The sequence below is a fragment of the Lycorma delicatula genome, chromosome 3, assembly GCF_047948215.1.
Source record: "Lycorma delicatula isolate Av1 chromosome 3, ASM4794821v1, whole genome shotgun sequence".
NCBI lineage: Eukaryota > Metazoa > Arthropoda > Insecta > Hemiptera > Fulgoridae > Lycorma > Lycorma delicatula.
The window spans coordinates 67,912,346-67,930,263 of NC_134457.1; the positions used below are offsets into that span (position 1 = coordinate 67,912,346).

Sequence of the window (17,918 nt, forward strand, 5' to 3'; positions counted from 1 at the left end):
TAAGCGAATCAGACGTTCCAGAATTTTATTAATTCGGGAGTAAAATTAAAAATGGACGAAGTAAGGAAGTCATCCAAATTTGACTCGTAAGGAGAGCTTAAGAAGAAGTGTTTATTACAGATATTTTTATAATACCTGTATGAATTTAAACACTCTATGGCGACTATGGACTATAAGACAATCGGATAAACATAGAATCGAGGCTTTGAAATTGGTAGAATAGAAGAATGTTGAAAATTAAATAAGTTGATAAAGTAGAAAATGGGAATATTTTAAGACGAATTGAGAAGTATGTGGCTGAATTTTATAAAACAAAGGATAATGCAGATAGTTTTAAGCTGATTAAGGCACCTAAATGAATTGAGCTTGGTTCTTGAAAAAGGTAAAAAGGACATAAACAGTAAAGAAAGACGACTATTTGAATTTAAAGTTATTTTGATACTAATATTGGCAGAGAACAGAATTAAATAGAGAAGTGTATATAACCGTCGTACAAAAATAAATTACAAGTAAGTATCAATCTAAAAACAGCTCTACAATGGATGAATACTGAAGCCCATTATAATTAGTATAGTAATACACCTAGTCAACTTTAATCAGTACCGTAATAATTAGAAAAGACTTATTCAGACGATAGCGAACAATAATTGATACTGCAACTTAACATTTCATGTCATTAGTAATCGAACAAGTATTTCACTACGCGATAATCTTTACCAGCAAATGATGTCACAATTACGTTCAATATAGTGCCTGCAAATCATAAAATCACAGAACAGCAATTGATTATCAGTATTTTGATGAGGGATTTTCCCATTTCTATCAAATAAATAAATTCTGAACTACTGAAGTACCTTTAAAATTTAAAAGAAAAAACTCATTAAAGTAATAAACGACGTTATTTACTACGTAAACACAAATACCTTACCGATATATGAAATAAACATACCATCATGTTGTAAAGCTTTTTACAGGAACTTCAATGCAATGTATAGTTATTTCCAGCACTTAATTACTCTCTTTTGTAATTCGTATCGCATTTTAAAAACTTTATGGTCATTTGGATTTTAATAAAGCGACAATTTTTTTTGTTGTATTCATAAGCTTTGTAGTGATGTTTAGTTAAGCGCTTAAATGTTTTTCGCTGAAAGCGTAAAACAAAGGTAAACATACAAATTACATTAAATAATCTCATAACAGTTCGTAGAGAAACATTTATTAAATAAAATATTAAAAAACATTACGTAATACAACTTTTTTATTTTCTTTGTTAAAAGGGTTATGATAGTTTATTTTAAATGAACTTTCTTTTTTTTATATCAGGGTTTTTAATTGTCTGTATGTAGCAAATAGTTTTTTAGCATCAGAGAATATCGTATGAGCTTTTCCTTTACTAAAACATTATAAAACTGTAAAACTAACTGACACATATGAAATTTAGTAAAATATTCTTCACTACATTCTGGAAACACCTGTTCTAGTTGCTAACCGCTTTGCCAGTTTCACTGTCACCCTTCAAATGTAACAATTAGAAAATTAGGGTCTCATTGAATCGATCCCCGATTCGAGTCCTGACTAATTCTATCGTGTTATATCATAACAATAAAATACAAGATGTATCGCTCAACTGAGGATTTCCTTCCACTGTGATTCTCATTACTTATTATTATTACCCCATCAAAACAAAAACGTTGTACGCCCTTATTTAACAAACATTTTCATCTCTGAAGAGATCCCTTGCTATTTCTTTATTTTTATAAATATATTGACATACGTTTTCTCACATTTTCCTCCCATCTCTTCCTTGGTTTTTTTTTGGATTTTATGCTTCTAGAATTAAGATACAGGTATTCTTTCTTTTATATTCGTTCTATTTATCTACTGAATTGTTATTTTCTTAGCAACCATCGGATCCAATGAACAGTTTTCGTTGTGATTAAAAAATAAAAAATTTTCAAATGTATTGCTGCAGTTGAAATATACTCATGTCTGATTTATTTAAATATACTTTTTTTTTAAATGTTCTAAGACATTTAAAAACTGTTTTGTTCAGATTTTGTTTTCATATTTGTAATACAAATAAAGAAAACTGTAATATTTTGTTTAGTAGTCCATATATTGTGATAAATTAAAATTGTATTATTATAAATAATTCTTAATTTTATTATATGAGAAAAATACTGAAAATAACACACCTATACTTTCTAAAATAGAAATATAAAATGAATAATAAAAAATAAACAAATTTATATAAAAAACAATATTAATAAAAGTTATTTTAAACATTAAAAGTCATCGCATCTTATCAAAGACAGAGATGATGGTTGTTGAAAACTTACAGTTGGTAAAAGTGCTACGGAAAAAAACATCGAAAGACCTTTTTTTTTAGCTATAATAGTGAAGAGTAGGTCAGGAAAACCATGCGCTATCTACTCAAGAAAAACAAAATCACATCAGATGTCTCTTTTAACTTGTAGAAAAACTTCTGACTTTAGTCATTTCGTTTTGTTTTTTTATTGTTATTATTATTATCGTTCTCTCTTTTTAGCAAATAATTTTTCTATTTATTAATAGCAAATACTTTTTTTTGAACCCTTAAGTTAATATCTTCAAATTGCTAAATTCATAAACATAAAAAATTAATAATAATAACCGTAAAAAATATTATTAGGGAGATAATTGTTTGCAGTTAAGGAAAATAATTACACCTTCAATTATTTTGTAATATTTTTCATTTATTACTAATTTAAACTAAAATTAAAGAGGCAGCCAATTTCATATCAAATGCTATTAATTAGTTTACTGTAGTACTCATTAAATGAATTCTAAGAATTACATTCATTATTTCATTGGATCGAAACCTAAACAAATTTCTGCTCGCATTTTAATTTGCGTACATACTTTTAAGATATTGTAATAAATTTTATTTGTACGAGAGTTCACTTCTCCACTACGATAGTATACAATAATTAAACACAAATTCTTCTGGAGCTTTACATAATAAGTGGGACATTTTGTTTTACCTTTCAACATAATTTTCAGTAATATTAATACTTATCCCATCTTTAAATCAATTTATTTATTCATGTTACAAAAAAATCTTTTTCTTAATGTCGTAACCAATTTATAACATTTTCTTTGAGTCGTCATTGCCATTAAATTTCTTACCAATTAGCACCTCCTTGAGTGGACCAGACAAGTGGAAGTCAGACTGAGTTAAAGTCAGGACTTAAAGGAAGGATGTGCGAGGTAGTTCTCTTTGTAATTCGGCAGTGGTTTCTCGAGTTACCTGAACTGTATGAGGTCAGATTATCGTAAAGCAGAATGAGGCCTTTGCGCTGAGATCTAAAGAGTATTATCAACAATGTTGGTTTTACTTTGTCAGTAAGCATGTCGCAATATTATGCACGGTTTATTGTTTTCAAATCTTTTAGAAAATCAAAAAAAAAAACGGCAATTTTGCATCCCAAAAGATTTCCATCACGATTTTTCCAGCCGATGGCCGGGTTCGGAATTTTTTCTTGACAGGTGAACTCGTGCGCTTCCACTCCATGCTCTACCTTTTTGATCTCGGTTTATATTGGTGAATTTATGTCTCATCAGAAGTTAGAATACATTGCAAAAATCATCACTTATCTGCTGAAACTGCTGTTTCAGTTCAGTATGAAGTCTTGTCAACATAAGGTGAATTGTCAGCTCTCTTGGAGTTCATCTCTTGGAGCTGCGTTTGTTTTATGGTATTTGAGCCTATTGATGATAATGTTATGAATCTCTTTCTCTTTTTCTGTTTAGCCTCCGGAACCACCGTAAGGTATTACTTCAGAGGATGAATAAAGACAATATGTATGAATGTGAATAAAGTGAAGTCCTGTACAGTCTCAGGCCGACCCTTCTTGAAATGTGTAGTTAATTCAAACCCAAAGAATACCGGTATCCACGATCTAGTACAAATCCGTATAAAATTAACTACCTTTACTAGGATTTGAACCTTAGAACTCTCTACTTCAAAATCAGTTGATTTGCAATGACGAGATCACCAATAGACCAACCCGGTGGGTCATTATGAGCTGTACCGACAGGTACTTGTAATTTTTAAGCTGAAATCTCGATTTTAATCAGTTGGTTTTCTTATGCGAGTTTCCAGCGCTGGAGTTGAAATTTCAATCGGATGACCAGAACGGTGTTCATCAGTCACTGAAATTTGGCCGTCTTTAAATTTTTCTGCCCGTTTGTAAAGATTTCTGCGGTTCATTCAACTTTGTCGGTATTGATCGGTCATTCTAGAGTAAATATTAACCGTTTTTCATATTTGAAAACAAAAATAAGGTTCATTGCATGCAGTTCAATTAATTCACAAACCTCAAGAGGATTCGCCATACTAAAATAAGATTTTGAAGTTTTTTCTTCTTTAACCTCTGGGAATCACCGTCAGGTATTACTTCAGAGGATGAATGAGGATACATATGAGTGTAGTCTTGTACAGTCTCAGATCGACCACTTCTGAGATGTGTGGTTAATTATGAATCCCTACCACCAAAAAACACCTGTATCCATGTTCTAGTATTCAAATTCGTATAAAAGTAACTAACTGTCTTTACTATGATTTGAACGTTGGAACTCTCGACTTCGAAATCAGCTGATTTGTGAAGACACATTTACCACTAGACCAGCCCACTGGGTGAGATTTTGAGGTTATAATAGAACAGTTTTATTCAAATGAATAAAAGTCGCCACAGAGTTACCAACTGTTCTGAGAGTATCATAACCCTCTTACCACTGTTTTTGACTCCACAGTTATAGAAAATGAAAAACTTGAGAGACAAGAACATTGTTTTCTTTCTGAAATTAGCGATGAAGATATTAAATTAAAAATACATATTTTATAGTTCTTATTTTGATACAGTTTTCATAATTTTTTTTTTATTAAATATGTGATAATAACACAAATTTGGAAGGTGATGTTTACTTAATGGTTCTTCAAAAACAAAATTTATATTAAAGAATTATACTTATAGTGAATAAATTCATCTCTTAATTCATTCCTTTTCTGTAGGAAATATCATTTTTCAGTTAACCATTAAAAAAATATTTAAATTCGGTTCTTCTGTATCATAAATATAATTGACCAAATCATACTAGAATCTGTTTCTTTGTTGGAAGATTTTCAAATTCATGGAATCAGTTGTTATAAATCAAACCCAAAAATATCAAATTTGAAAACGGCTAATACATGAATTTTTAAAATACCAACTCGATGTGAATTTCATGAATTCAAAGCGTTGAGTTTTGTATGGAAATCTTAATCGAGCATAAAGTATTACATTAATCTTACTCTTTATTGCACTTGTTTCTAAGGCTTCAATATATATGGAACATTTTGATAAAGTTCATTGTGATTTTTAAAGTTTTTGCTTGAAGTAAAATTTGTTACGGTAGGATCTTTTAAGGAATAAGATAGTAATAGATAATATGAAGACTGCATTGTGCAGCAGATGGCGATTAATACAGACGTAGAATTATTTTAATTAGTAGAGAAAGGTTTCCAAAATTTTATTAGCAGGTTTCCAGAGAATTTTTAGTAATCGCTAACGCGTTCTGTCATGTTTATATACATACGCAAGTACGTATAAGATTTTTTCGCCCGCTCTACCAGATGTAAATCTTAACAGAGTTTGACAAAACTTGGTGGAGTGGTGTAACCTGTTGAGATTAGAGCCCTATTGATTTTCAAGCTTATCGCTTCTGAAGAACCGGAGTTACAGACAAAAAGTTGGGTTTTTGGGCACATTTATAAGGTTAACAAAAACCGAAAATCTGCCCTTCTGAGGCACTTACTGCGACAGCGATTTTTAAACTGCGCCTGTTACGTAATGAAAATTAAATAAATTCAAAGTCATAGCTAATATTTCTTGTTGAACATTTTTGTAAAACCAAATAAGATTCAGTCAATATTTAATCAGTCAATAAATATCTTAAGTGTAATCAATATTAGAATCATACATAAAATTCCTCGCACGGTTCACTGATCTGAATCTTTATGGAAAAATAATAATCGGAAAGACGAAAATTAATTGAATTTAATCTACCGCTTAGGAGATTTATCAGAATGATTGATTCCAACCAAATGTCTCCATTTGGTTGGAATGGATTTCAAAAAAAAAATTGAAAACGGATAGATCATATTTAATGATACGAGACCAACTACAGTTAACCACCTACATAACCACAAAACCTTGAAACGATTTCTTTTGAAGTACCTCCTATATACAAATCTTAAAAAGCATTTTATTAAAATTGATTTACTTCCAGTAATCCCGCAGATAAAAACAAGGGTATAAAGTTAATTTTATTTTTCTGAAACCCCTAAGTTTAAGTGTGTGTGGAAAAGAGCGTAAGAAATTTAAATTTATATGTTGAAACCTTGTTTTTACATATAATACAATTATTTAAATTAAATAAATTTAAAAGGAAATCATTTTTTTTAAATTCTTCTTTTGAATTTACCTAATTTGATCCCTTGATTTGTTAATTTGTTTTTTTTTTCATTTTACGTTATTTATTACCCTTTGTGGATCTCAAAACGTGAAATCCAAAAATTTTTTGTGGTTCTGAAAATAAGTATAATATATTTCAAATCGCTATCACTATCATGATCATGTTGAACTTGTGAGCAGTTTCCTTTCCTTAGTTAACTTACAAGAATTCATTTAAAAGTCTTGATAATTTTTTATGTTATTTTGTTTCGCGTTGTGAAATTACATAGTGGCACAAACGTAATTATTACGCATTCACTTTCCGAACTATATGTCATTGTGACATATATTTTATTGTGACTTTATGATCATTAAAATTATTGTTTTAATTTAATTAATTAATAGCAATATTTCGTTAATAATCTTTCTTCAAATAAGAACCACGTATTAGTAATCTATCCTTTCTGCGTATTAGTGTTATACTATCGATCTGTATTTGCTTCCTTTAGTAAAAATTTCATAGACTACAGACTGTATTTTATTTTTTATAAAAAAATAGTTTGGCTTTTACTTCATTTTATCTTTCACTTAATAAACAACAACCATGAGCTCCTAAAAATTTAAATTAAGTAACACTAATTAAAATGGGAAAAATTATATTCATTTGTAAATGTACGGAACAATCTATTTAATTAATTCATTGTACTTGAAAGAGCTACAACTATATTCTGGGAAAGATAAAATCTAATATAAAAGACTTAAAACAATACATTTCATTAAAACATACTCCTTTATTGGTTCAGAATAAGAATTAATTTAAAATGGGTCTTAATTAACATTATTGCTTTTGCAATCTCATTCATATTTAAATTATCATTTAATTGTATTCCCTATAATAAGACTATTTACTCGACTAAACATTATTTATTATTTTATTACAGATGTAATTAATTTTGTACCTGCGTTATTTATGTGCAGTTCACAAAGTAAAATTGAAATAAATTTGAATTTTCAAACTATATTTGTATACCAGTAGGTATTATTATTTTTACGTCGTAGGAGGAAAATCTGCAACCAGACGCCCAGTAGCCCCTACTACTGGGTGTGTGGGGTACCCTGCCCAAGGCAGGAACCTACTAAAAATCTATCCCTCACAAAACATGAGGATCGAACCACCAAGAAGGCACATCAACATCAACATCATCTCCACGAGTGTCAACGGGTTCCTGTGTCGTCCTTAAGCAGCGGCTTCAAGCGTCCCCCGAGGGCACCCAGCAGCGACGATCCCGTAGGACCCCCGCTACCCATCCCTGAGGGCTGGCCTTCCACCAACACATTTGAACTAAACACCACCCTAGCTGGTTCCTCTTCCTCCAGTTTCTTGGACAGTACTTCTTGGAACCGTGATTCCAAGACTCCCGTCTCTCTCTTGCACATAAGTATGCGTTAAATGATCCGTCGCCGGTCAGCCACTGGACCGTCCAAAAATCAATCTCACCACACTTCTGGAGATTCATTTCTCGATTCAGGATATCAGCTTGAAAGTCCATCTGCTCGTTGGGGCCCTACACCATGCAAAAAATCAACCTATTCCCATACTATCCGACCACTCCAGTTATTACTGTAGACAGCTATATTTGAACAACTTTTGTTTCGTTAAAGGGCACTCAAAATGAAAGCTTACAAAAGTAAATATGACAGAAATATTTAAAATCTGAAACATTTACTACTTCTTTTTATTAATTTTTAATCAAACTTTACATGTGAAAACGCTCATGTGAAACGTGAAAAAATATTAATATACTTTTTTATAATTAATTAATTATTATTTCTCATTATTCTCGCTTAGAGAATTGGAATTGGAAGTTTTAAAGATTATAGTGATTTTTAACTTACTTCAACCCATAATACAAGCAGAACTTATGAGAATACGTATTTTGCAGACTTTTCGAAGAAAAGCACGGTATTATTTTCAGTTGCACGGTGAAATTGGGAAGTGAAGTTTAATTTCCTTTCGTTTTGATATATGAGGAATACGAAAAACTATTCACTTAAAATGTAATTTCCTTTTATATGCATATATATTGTATAGGCCTAAATATAAAATTTGTGGATCGAAAATCTACAAAACTACTTGATCCAATTCACTGAAATTTAGATACGCGTAGTAGTATATTTGAAGTTGTACGTGTGGAAATTTGATGAAGATTGGTCGAGTTATTCCTCAGTTATGCTCGATTTGAGGATACGTTGACTGTATTAAATACGGCCATGAAATGGCCGTCTACTTTTATTCATTAATTAATAAATCGCTATAAGCAATTATATTTAAGTTTAAAATGTTAGCTACTTCATTACACAAATATATTCATATGTATTTTGAAAAAGAAAAACCATTTTAAAGTCTACATTGCATTAACTATGTTTAATAATTAAGTGTATTGGGGCTGATAACTTTTTCCACAACTTAACAATAAAATGAAAATTTTATTAATATACAACGTGATTCACGAAAAAGTAGCAAACTTTCATAACATGCTCTACTAGTGAAAATAAAAAGAGTGCATATAAAAATGAGGTTCGGAAACGTATATTTTTTCAAGTAATCTTATCTATACATTAAAATATATGTAGTGTACCTTAACACAATTTTTTAAGTAGTGTATCATTAATAGTAAATGAAAATTTTTTCCTGTTTTCGAGTTCTTTTTGTACATTTTCAATTTTATCTTACCTTAATTAAAATTAGGAGAAATTTTGTTTTTAGTTTTTAGTTATTCATCTTTTTTTAGTCCTCAGTGTTTAATTAATTTTAACGTAAAACAGAAAAGTATAACTTGTGTACATGTACACTGTATGTGTTTGTTTATGTGTATGTTTATGTTTAAGCGCAAGTGTTAGTGTAAAAATTGCTAATGAACAAAATTAATGTGGCATATTTTTATAATAAATGATTTTTTTCACAAACAGTTAATTGCTAATTTATTTCTGGCTCTCGCTTACTCATTCTTTATTTATTTTACACACGCGCACAGACTTTTGTCTATCAACTTTCCCCTTTTTTCTCATTTTTTAATATTGTTTAGACAGTAACATTACTTTTATGAAGGTTCCCACTAGCCGTGAAGTAACAACAACTGTATGTTCTCTGTAAAGACATTAATGGTTTAACTATCTTTTCGGTAATGCTTTTTCTGTACTTCAAAAGTTGGATCCAACTAGTAGTAGTAGTAGTAGTAGCAATAGCAGCATTATTAGCAGTAGCAGTAGTAGTAGCAGCAGTAGTAGCAGTAGCAATAGTAGAGTAGCAGCAGCAGTAGCAGTAGTAGTAGCAGTAGCAGCAGTAGTAGCAGCAGTAGCAGTAATAGTAGCAGTAGTAGAAGCAGAAGTAGTAGTAGTAGTAGTAGCAGTAGTAGTAGTAGTAGTAGTAGTAGTAGTAGTAGTAGTAGTAGTAGTAGTAGTAGTAGTAGTAGTAGTAGTAATAGTAGTAGCAGCAGCAACAGAGCGCCTCATAGAATAAAATCTATAATGTATAAGGTGTGAGTAAGATGGTTTCATTATTTCATCCTTATTCGTAGAAGTACAATTTTCTGTTTGACTCGCTTCTTTATATTTTCTATCCTCATTCTACCTTCCTGTCATTTATTTGTAGTATACAGTATTTACTTTACTCTTTTTATATTTTTTCCCGATGATTTGAACTAGTTTTATTTTATATTCTTATTCTTTTTAGTCAGTGTATTTGTATAAATCATTATTGTTTTAAAACAATAGAAGTATTCAGTATGAAATATACTAAAACAAATAAACTTAAATTTTATTAATATATAAAGCGATTATTGAGTGATGTTTTTGTATCTTTCACACTGTAGTTTTTAATCATTCGTTATTAATAAAATAAAATTATCAATTAACACAGTAACTGAGTAGCGGAATAGTTATAATGTAAGAGTCGTACTCAAATTCCTGCTATTGATTAAGAAAAAGGATTTACTCAAAGCCAATGGTTTTAATTAAATATTCACGATTACTTAACCTTTTATTTATTATATAATTAATTTTGCATTATACTTTTCTTCAGTTGCTACAGGTTCTTCCCTAGTATTAAACATTTTAGCGAAGTGGTGGAAGACCTCCTTATTAGCAGTGGCATAACCAGGTCGTTGAAAACACAAAAACACAGCCTTGGTACTACTTTATAATTAGAAATTGAATTTGCGACATGTCACTGAGCGCTCTCATTAAAAATTTCCCACTTCGAACCTCTGATTCCTGTAAGCTGTAATTCGTAGATTGCACTTCGTGCACTATTAGAAAAACGTAGTATAGATCTTGTGATTATTTAAATTCAGCTGTTCAATTGTGGTTGTGAATCGGGTTTTGATGTTTTAAAATCCGTTTAGAAATCCCAACAAATAAAGGAATTCTATCAAAATTTCGCCTCGGCTATGTAAATTAAATTAGATATTGTTAGCGTAAAACGAAAACAGCCTTGTGTTTAGACTAATACTTCCGCAGCCGCTATCAATTCGTCGTATTAATCTATGAGTGTCACGATATTTGTGCCTTGTTAATGTACACTTTTTTTCCTGTGAAAATAATTCAGTATGTTTAATTCAATTCAAAGCTTACGATAAAATTGTGCTTAAAAAAAACTTTTTATTCCTGTTTATTCAAACTCCGATATAAATAATCTGTTGACACGCACAAGTTTATATTATGATTTAACGACTTCTTGTTATAAAATATAATTTATCACCTCTTGTATTAATATTTAAAAATTTAATTTAAATGTTTAAGGTTATAAAGTCAACTTATAATAAAAAACCAGTGGATACTGGTTAAAGCCCAGTTTAGACCTTCATCTCACGTAATAGTATTACGTAATGATTAATGATATAATAACAATATTAATGGAGGGACAATTTGTTATCTCAAAATAGGTTGAAGTTACTTTTACAAAATATTATTTTTACGTTAATAAAACGATGCGAATACAAAACTTTCATCGTGGTAGTGTTCAAATTAATAATACTTTAATAATTCAACAACAACAATAATGAATAACGTGATAATTTTGTTACGGGGTAATTTTATACTATAAATGGAAGAAATGTGCAGCTCTCAGTTTGCAACTGTAATGGTATCGCTTAAACTTAGTTCAGTTAATCGGGCAAGGTCAGGGCTAAACAGTATATATAGTTTTGAAAATAATGTAGGTAAAAAGAGAACGTTGTATTTGTGCAACTCGAAAAATTAGAATACCTAACTTTTTTCTCCATCATTTTTCATAATAATTACCTCAAATATAGAGAAATATTATATAACTTTTGTCTGCATTTCTACTCATATTTCTTCGATCTGGAAGTACCTTAATGATGCATAGCTAAGAAAATTGTTCGTTGAATTTTCTATTATTTAATGAAAATTAAACCAAAATCCTTTGAATTATTTTCGACTTTTGAAGTCACAAACAGATTATATGGATAAATCTCGAAGGCTTGTTTTCTAAACATTTTATCAAGAATAAAGTATTAAGTATAATCTTTTTTTGTAAATTAAGAAAACAAAGTTTTGATATACCGTATATGTTTGAATCTAAACCGCACTTTTTCTCTTCTTTTTAATATCAAAAATCGAGTGTGGCTTTTATTCAAACTTATTTTTAATTCAAAAAACAAGTTTATTATAAATGTTTGTTTTAATTATCTGAGTTTTTTTTTGTTTTACAATTCTTTAAATATAGTACATTATTAGGATTTAATTACATTATTAAGGAATAAAAATTAAAAATAAAGTTAACAAGTGAAAATAAAAACATCCTCTCTTCAAAGTTAGTTGTTTTTTCATCGAAAATTGGTAGTTTCAACTTGTTTTCTTAATCGGGTAGATTTTCAGAATGTTATCGGAATCATTAATTGAAGAAAAGAATAACAATGAATCCTTTCACATTGTTTAGAGGTTAAGAACCCTTTAGATTTTAATAATGGAAAACATCATTACTTGTGGTAAACATCAGTCCATTTTATAACTTGGATGTGTGTACTTAACATATTTTTATTTTTTTGCTATTTAATTTTTTTTTACATACTGTATTTTTCTGTGCATATTTTTGTTAATTTTATCATCAGTGTATTTCCAATGGCATCAAGTGTTCACTATAATACCTCTGGTAGTTTATTTTTATTTATCAACTTTTTTTCACAACAAACTTTTGAAAATGTATTTGAGGCCAATTTAGACTCGATCAAATACAGTATTTAACCGCATAGAAAACAACACTTTAAATATATTTCAAGTAATCTAAGTTATTTGTGAAACAATAAATTCTCACCTGTAAATCAAACGTTTATTTTGTGTTATATGTATTTCTCTGAAAATAATTTTCAGTAAATAAAGAATACTTGTTACCGCCTTTTTTTCTTAATATATCGAAAATCGTGTATAGAAATAGTTATTCTTCAGTTCAGATATTAACTATCTTCAACATTCTTTATTATCAACATGATGTAACTTCTCTTCTGCTAGGATAACTGTGGTTTATTTAGTTAACAAGAGGTTTTGCGGTAACTATGCGAAATGTACTTTTTTAATTCCATGCTTCATATTTTAAATCATTAAAGACGTTCCTTAAATTACAATTGGAGTTATTTTAACTTCATTGTGTAGCAGAAATTACTTATTTATTCCTATAAAAAGCGTCTGCTCATTGCAAAAATAAACAGCATTCTTAAACTCTGCTGAATATAAGATCAATTAATCTCCCTAACGCTCTCGGGAAATGTTAATCATTTAATAATTTTTTTATTAAATTTTAATAATAATTTTTTTTATGTGTTAAGAAGAACACGCCGGTGATATTTGATTTTGAAAGGTTTTGTGGTATTTCCTATTACAACATTTTCATAATAATAAAATTATTATTAAATACTCAAATTAAACAATATCATTTTCTGAATACTAAATCACAATAATTACAGTAGTTCATATGTTGCCTTTCCGAGTGTATAGCGGTGCTCGAAGGTGGAAATGAAGTTTTATATACGGTATCTTTTCCGGCTGATCACGTTTGCGTATTGAAGATTGAGAATACTGTAGAGTGTATTTTGCATAACTATCTGATTTCAACCAGATAACACAATGATTTACGAACGAATTACAAAATTTAAATTTCAATATATAAATCACGCTTAACTTTGAGCTCCGGAATGGTTTACAAAAATGGAACAAAGGCTATAATAATTAGTTAATGAAAACACGAATGCGCGACTTTTGTTTAGACCTAAATTCACACAAATTGTTAAGTTAAACTCACACTGTAAGAACGCTTTATAAAAAAATATCATTTTTTTAATAAATCACGTTTTATATAAAACGTGAACTTCACTTTTAACTTCAATACGGAAAAATCTTAATTTCAAAAGAATGAGTTTAATTAAAACCAATTTTTTTTTAATTACGGTTTGTAGTTTAAAAATAGAAAATAAAGGAAGATCAACGATTAAGTTTTGAACCGCTGATAAAGTGGTAATCTTCATTTTAAATAATTTTGAATTCTGGAAAGCGTTTTTTTAAATCCTTTTGTTTTAAGAAGTTTTCTTTTTGTTAAATTTGTTTTTAATCTATAACAATAGAACATAAAACTGCAAAATTTAAACTTTTTTGAAATGTTTACAATAATTCCTTCTGTTACAAGTTTCAAAAAGATCATTAGACTTTTTATCTTTTTTACAGAAATGTATGAATGAGCCAATTTCTTTTAAAATTATAATAATATAACGGTAAATTTTCCCCCAATTATAAATCTTGTCCAAATAATTAGCCTACTACACCGTGAATAAGTGAATAAAATTTACTAAGCCATTACATTTACATTTACTAAATGTAAAATTATTTTTATTTTTATTAAACTTAAAATTCAAATTAAAACGGTTTTACTTGGTTCTACGTAGTTACTTGACAGACGTCTATCACAGTTGGAGTACAATAAAAAGTTGTCTATGTTCTTTAACAATAAGTCGGGAGTTTCTCAGGCTCAGTTTTAAGACCTGTTTTACATTCCACCTTCACAGGAGACCTTCCGATATAGAACTATGTCACTGCCGCTTCATTTACTGGTGATACTGTTATCCTGGCTATCGATACTGATCCAACTCTAGCTTCAAGTGCAATCTGAATTGGATCAAATAAACAGTTGGCTATCTAGATGAAAGATTAGAGTTAATAAGCGAAGTTGAGTCATGTGACATTCGTAATGAGGAGAGAGGCTGCCCTCACGTCCACCTCGATGGCATTTGCATACCTCATGCTCAAAGTGTACGATACCTTTATCTTGATCGTCGTCTGACATGGAATATCTATGTAAGAGAAAAGAGCAAAAAACGGAATATTAGGTTTATAGAAATATACTGGTTGTTGGGCAGGAGATCCCAGCTTTCACAATCAACAAGCAGCTTTACACGACTATTCAAAAACCTATTTGGACCTATGGAATCCAACTTTGAGGTACTACAAGTAGCAACTTTAAGATAATACAGTGATTCCAAAACAAATTAATGAGGAGCATAAAGAGGACCTTGCTTTGTAAGAAACAGTGAGATTCACGAATATCTGCGTTTACCGTTTGTTCGAGAAGAAATACAGCAATTCGGTACAAATTTTAAACTACTTCTAAACAACCACTTGAATTTTTTAGCTATTAACCTTCTAGACAATAGTAAAAACGTTAGAAGGCTAAAACGACTCCACTTGTTAGACATTGGTGACTGTTATGTGAGTTGGAGCAGCATCAACTGAGGGTTAACCATAAATTCATTATTTCACCTAATTCAATTACAGTTATTAGTGTTTCGTTATTAATTTTAGCTTTATTTTCATTTTTTCTCTCAGTGTTTTATTTTCTTAATTCAATTTTATTAATTCTTATGATTGTTTTTTGTGTATTGAGCTACCAATGGTACTCTTCTCTGACTTACTTTAGGTGTGTACTTAAATTGATTGTTCTGTATAGGAATATTAGTATTTAATTATGCAATTTTCGAGGAATTCCCGATAGAGGCCTCTTTGCATGTAATTGTAATTGATTACATTTACGTATAATTTCTTTAATATTGCAACCGATTGTAAATTTTATTTTGAGACAAAAAATGTATTAAACTTAATATTCAAAAGAAATAGATTTTATTCATAAGTAACAATTTTTATTTCATATACTGATAGAAAGGTTTAATATATTTCATTCCATTTAGTTGATTTTAGTCATTCAAATACTTGGAATAAAATTTACGATTTTAATTATAATTAATAATATTTTGAAGAAATTTTTGCTCAAATTTCTTCCTTTTGTTTTTATTAGCCTAGAAGTTTTTTATCACCATCCTTCGGATCTCCTTACATGTATTTCGTAGAACGAAATTACGTAAAATGCCACCTCTTCACGCTGTAATTTAACTTAAATTGAACAAACAAAAAGAAGAGAAGAAAAACAATATTTTTTCATTAGGTTGAAAATATAATTAATTATTTAATAAGAATAAGAAATAATTTTTTTTTTTAAATATATATATATATATATACAGTAGTTGTGGCAGGCCGACGTAAAATTGAAGGATTCGAGTTACGGTCGATGGAGTTAGACTAGAAACAACGCCGTTTGTGAAATATCTCGGAGTATGGTTCGATCAAAATGGGCTGTACAACCGACATCTCAGTGAAGTATGCAGTAAAGAGGAGAGGGTCGCCAACGCTCTGAGTAGACTGATATGCGCTAAGTGGGGACCCTGAGCAGCTAAAAGAAAGCTATTGAGGATAGCAGCGATTCTATAGTATTTTATGCAGTACCTGCGTGATTTTCGGCACTAAACTGCAAGAGGAATGTGAAGATGATGGCATCACTGCAGAGAAGAATGAATTTAAGTATCGTGGTGGCCTACCGAACGGTATCGGCGGATGCGGCGGGAGTCCTGACCGGGGTACCGCTGATCCAGTTAACGGGCTACCCAAATGAAACGAATCTATGAGAGCGGGGACAGGAAAAATGCCACTAAGCTCTTACTACAAGAATGTCAAGACAAATGAAGATGTGGAACGCCGCTACAACTGGGGCGTGGACAAAGAAGCTTATTCTTGAGATAGGACCGTAGCTGGGGAAGAAACACGGCGACGGGGGGGTACTACCTGCCACAATTCCTCTCCGGTCATGGAGGATTTGGTGTATACTTACACAGATATAGAAGAAGAGAGCTCCCAAATTGTGTGTACTGCTGTCAAGGGACACTCCCTGCCACACCTTTTTTGAATGTGCACTTTGGGAGGATTTAAAAGAAAGATATAACATACAAGAGGTTACCCCGAAAACTACAAAAAAGTATATAATGAGAGGTGAAGAGGAATGGCTGACAATAGAGAGATTCGTGGCTGATGTTATACGAGCAAAGGACGTGGAGTACAAGAAGTGGGAGGAGTTACTTTAAAAAGAAAAACAAAAGACCGAGACCCGGGTGCTGGGGTAGGGCTGGGAATGGCATAGCCGAGCCCGGTGTCCTTGGCCTTAGCGATTAGAGGCATGATGAAACTAAGGAAAAGATGCAGAACCGGGAGCCGAACTGCCATGCCGGACGTACTGCCGGTAGGCGGAGAGGATCATTTGAGTTGCAAGGACACGCCCCTGAGCTGAGTAACACTTGATTGCTAAGCCAGTTCAGGGAAGCTGGGTGTGTGTGTGTGTTTTAATTTTCGTATCATATTGACTATTTTAATGATTAATATATCGAACTTTTAAAACTTCTATAACAATTCGAAGCACTTTTACTTTTAATTTTATACTTTTATTTTTGTGTCATTAAATTTGCGTTTATAGTGAATTTATTTCACTAAAATAAGTCGACGATTTATGTAGTATTTGGAATATTGTCTTCTATTAAAAATAAACACAAGATGATAATTCAATTACAATTTACATTAAAATGTTTTAAAAACAAGAAAATTTCCATTTTAATATTTAAGAAATCAAGTTGCATGATTTTTTTTATTATACTACCATAATATTATGATAAAATATTATTTTTTAATTAACTCAACCTCTGTTTTAAAAATGATTATATTTATTTTATGATTAAAAGAAATTAGTTATTATTAGGTGGTAAAATAATTATTAAACAGTAGAGTATATCTAAATAATTAAAATTTTAAGTTAATCAATTCCATTTTACCATTAGTATATTTTTATTTATTATTTTATTTTACGTAGATAAAATATTTATTAGTAATTAATGTTATTCAATAATAATTATTATTTTATACCTATTACTTTTCTGATAAATGCATTATAATAAACTCAATTTTAGTACCGTAAAATGTAAATTTTAACATCATAAAATATACTACCTTAGATAATGTACATTAATTAATTTTACTTTTATAAAACTATTTTAACCTGTTAATTAC

The 17,918-nt window shown here is 30.1% G+C and overlaps 1 protein-coding gene across 1 annotated transcript in view; it reads left to right on the plus strand.

Annotated features, from left to right (window-relative positions):
- Positions 1–17,918, plus strand: part of LOC142320908 (limbic system-associated membrane protein-like) — a 1,137,362-nt gene that overhangs the window by 1,022,664 nt on the left and 96,780 nt on the right. The window lies entirely within an intron of this gene.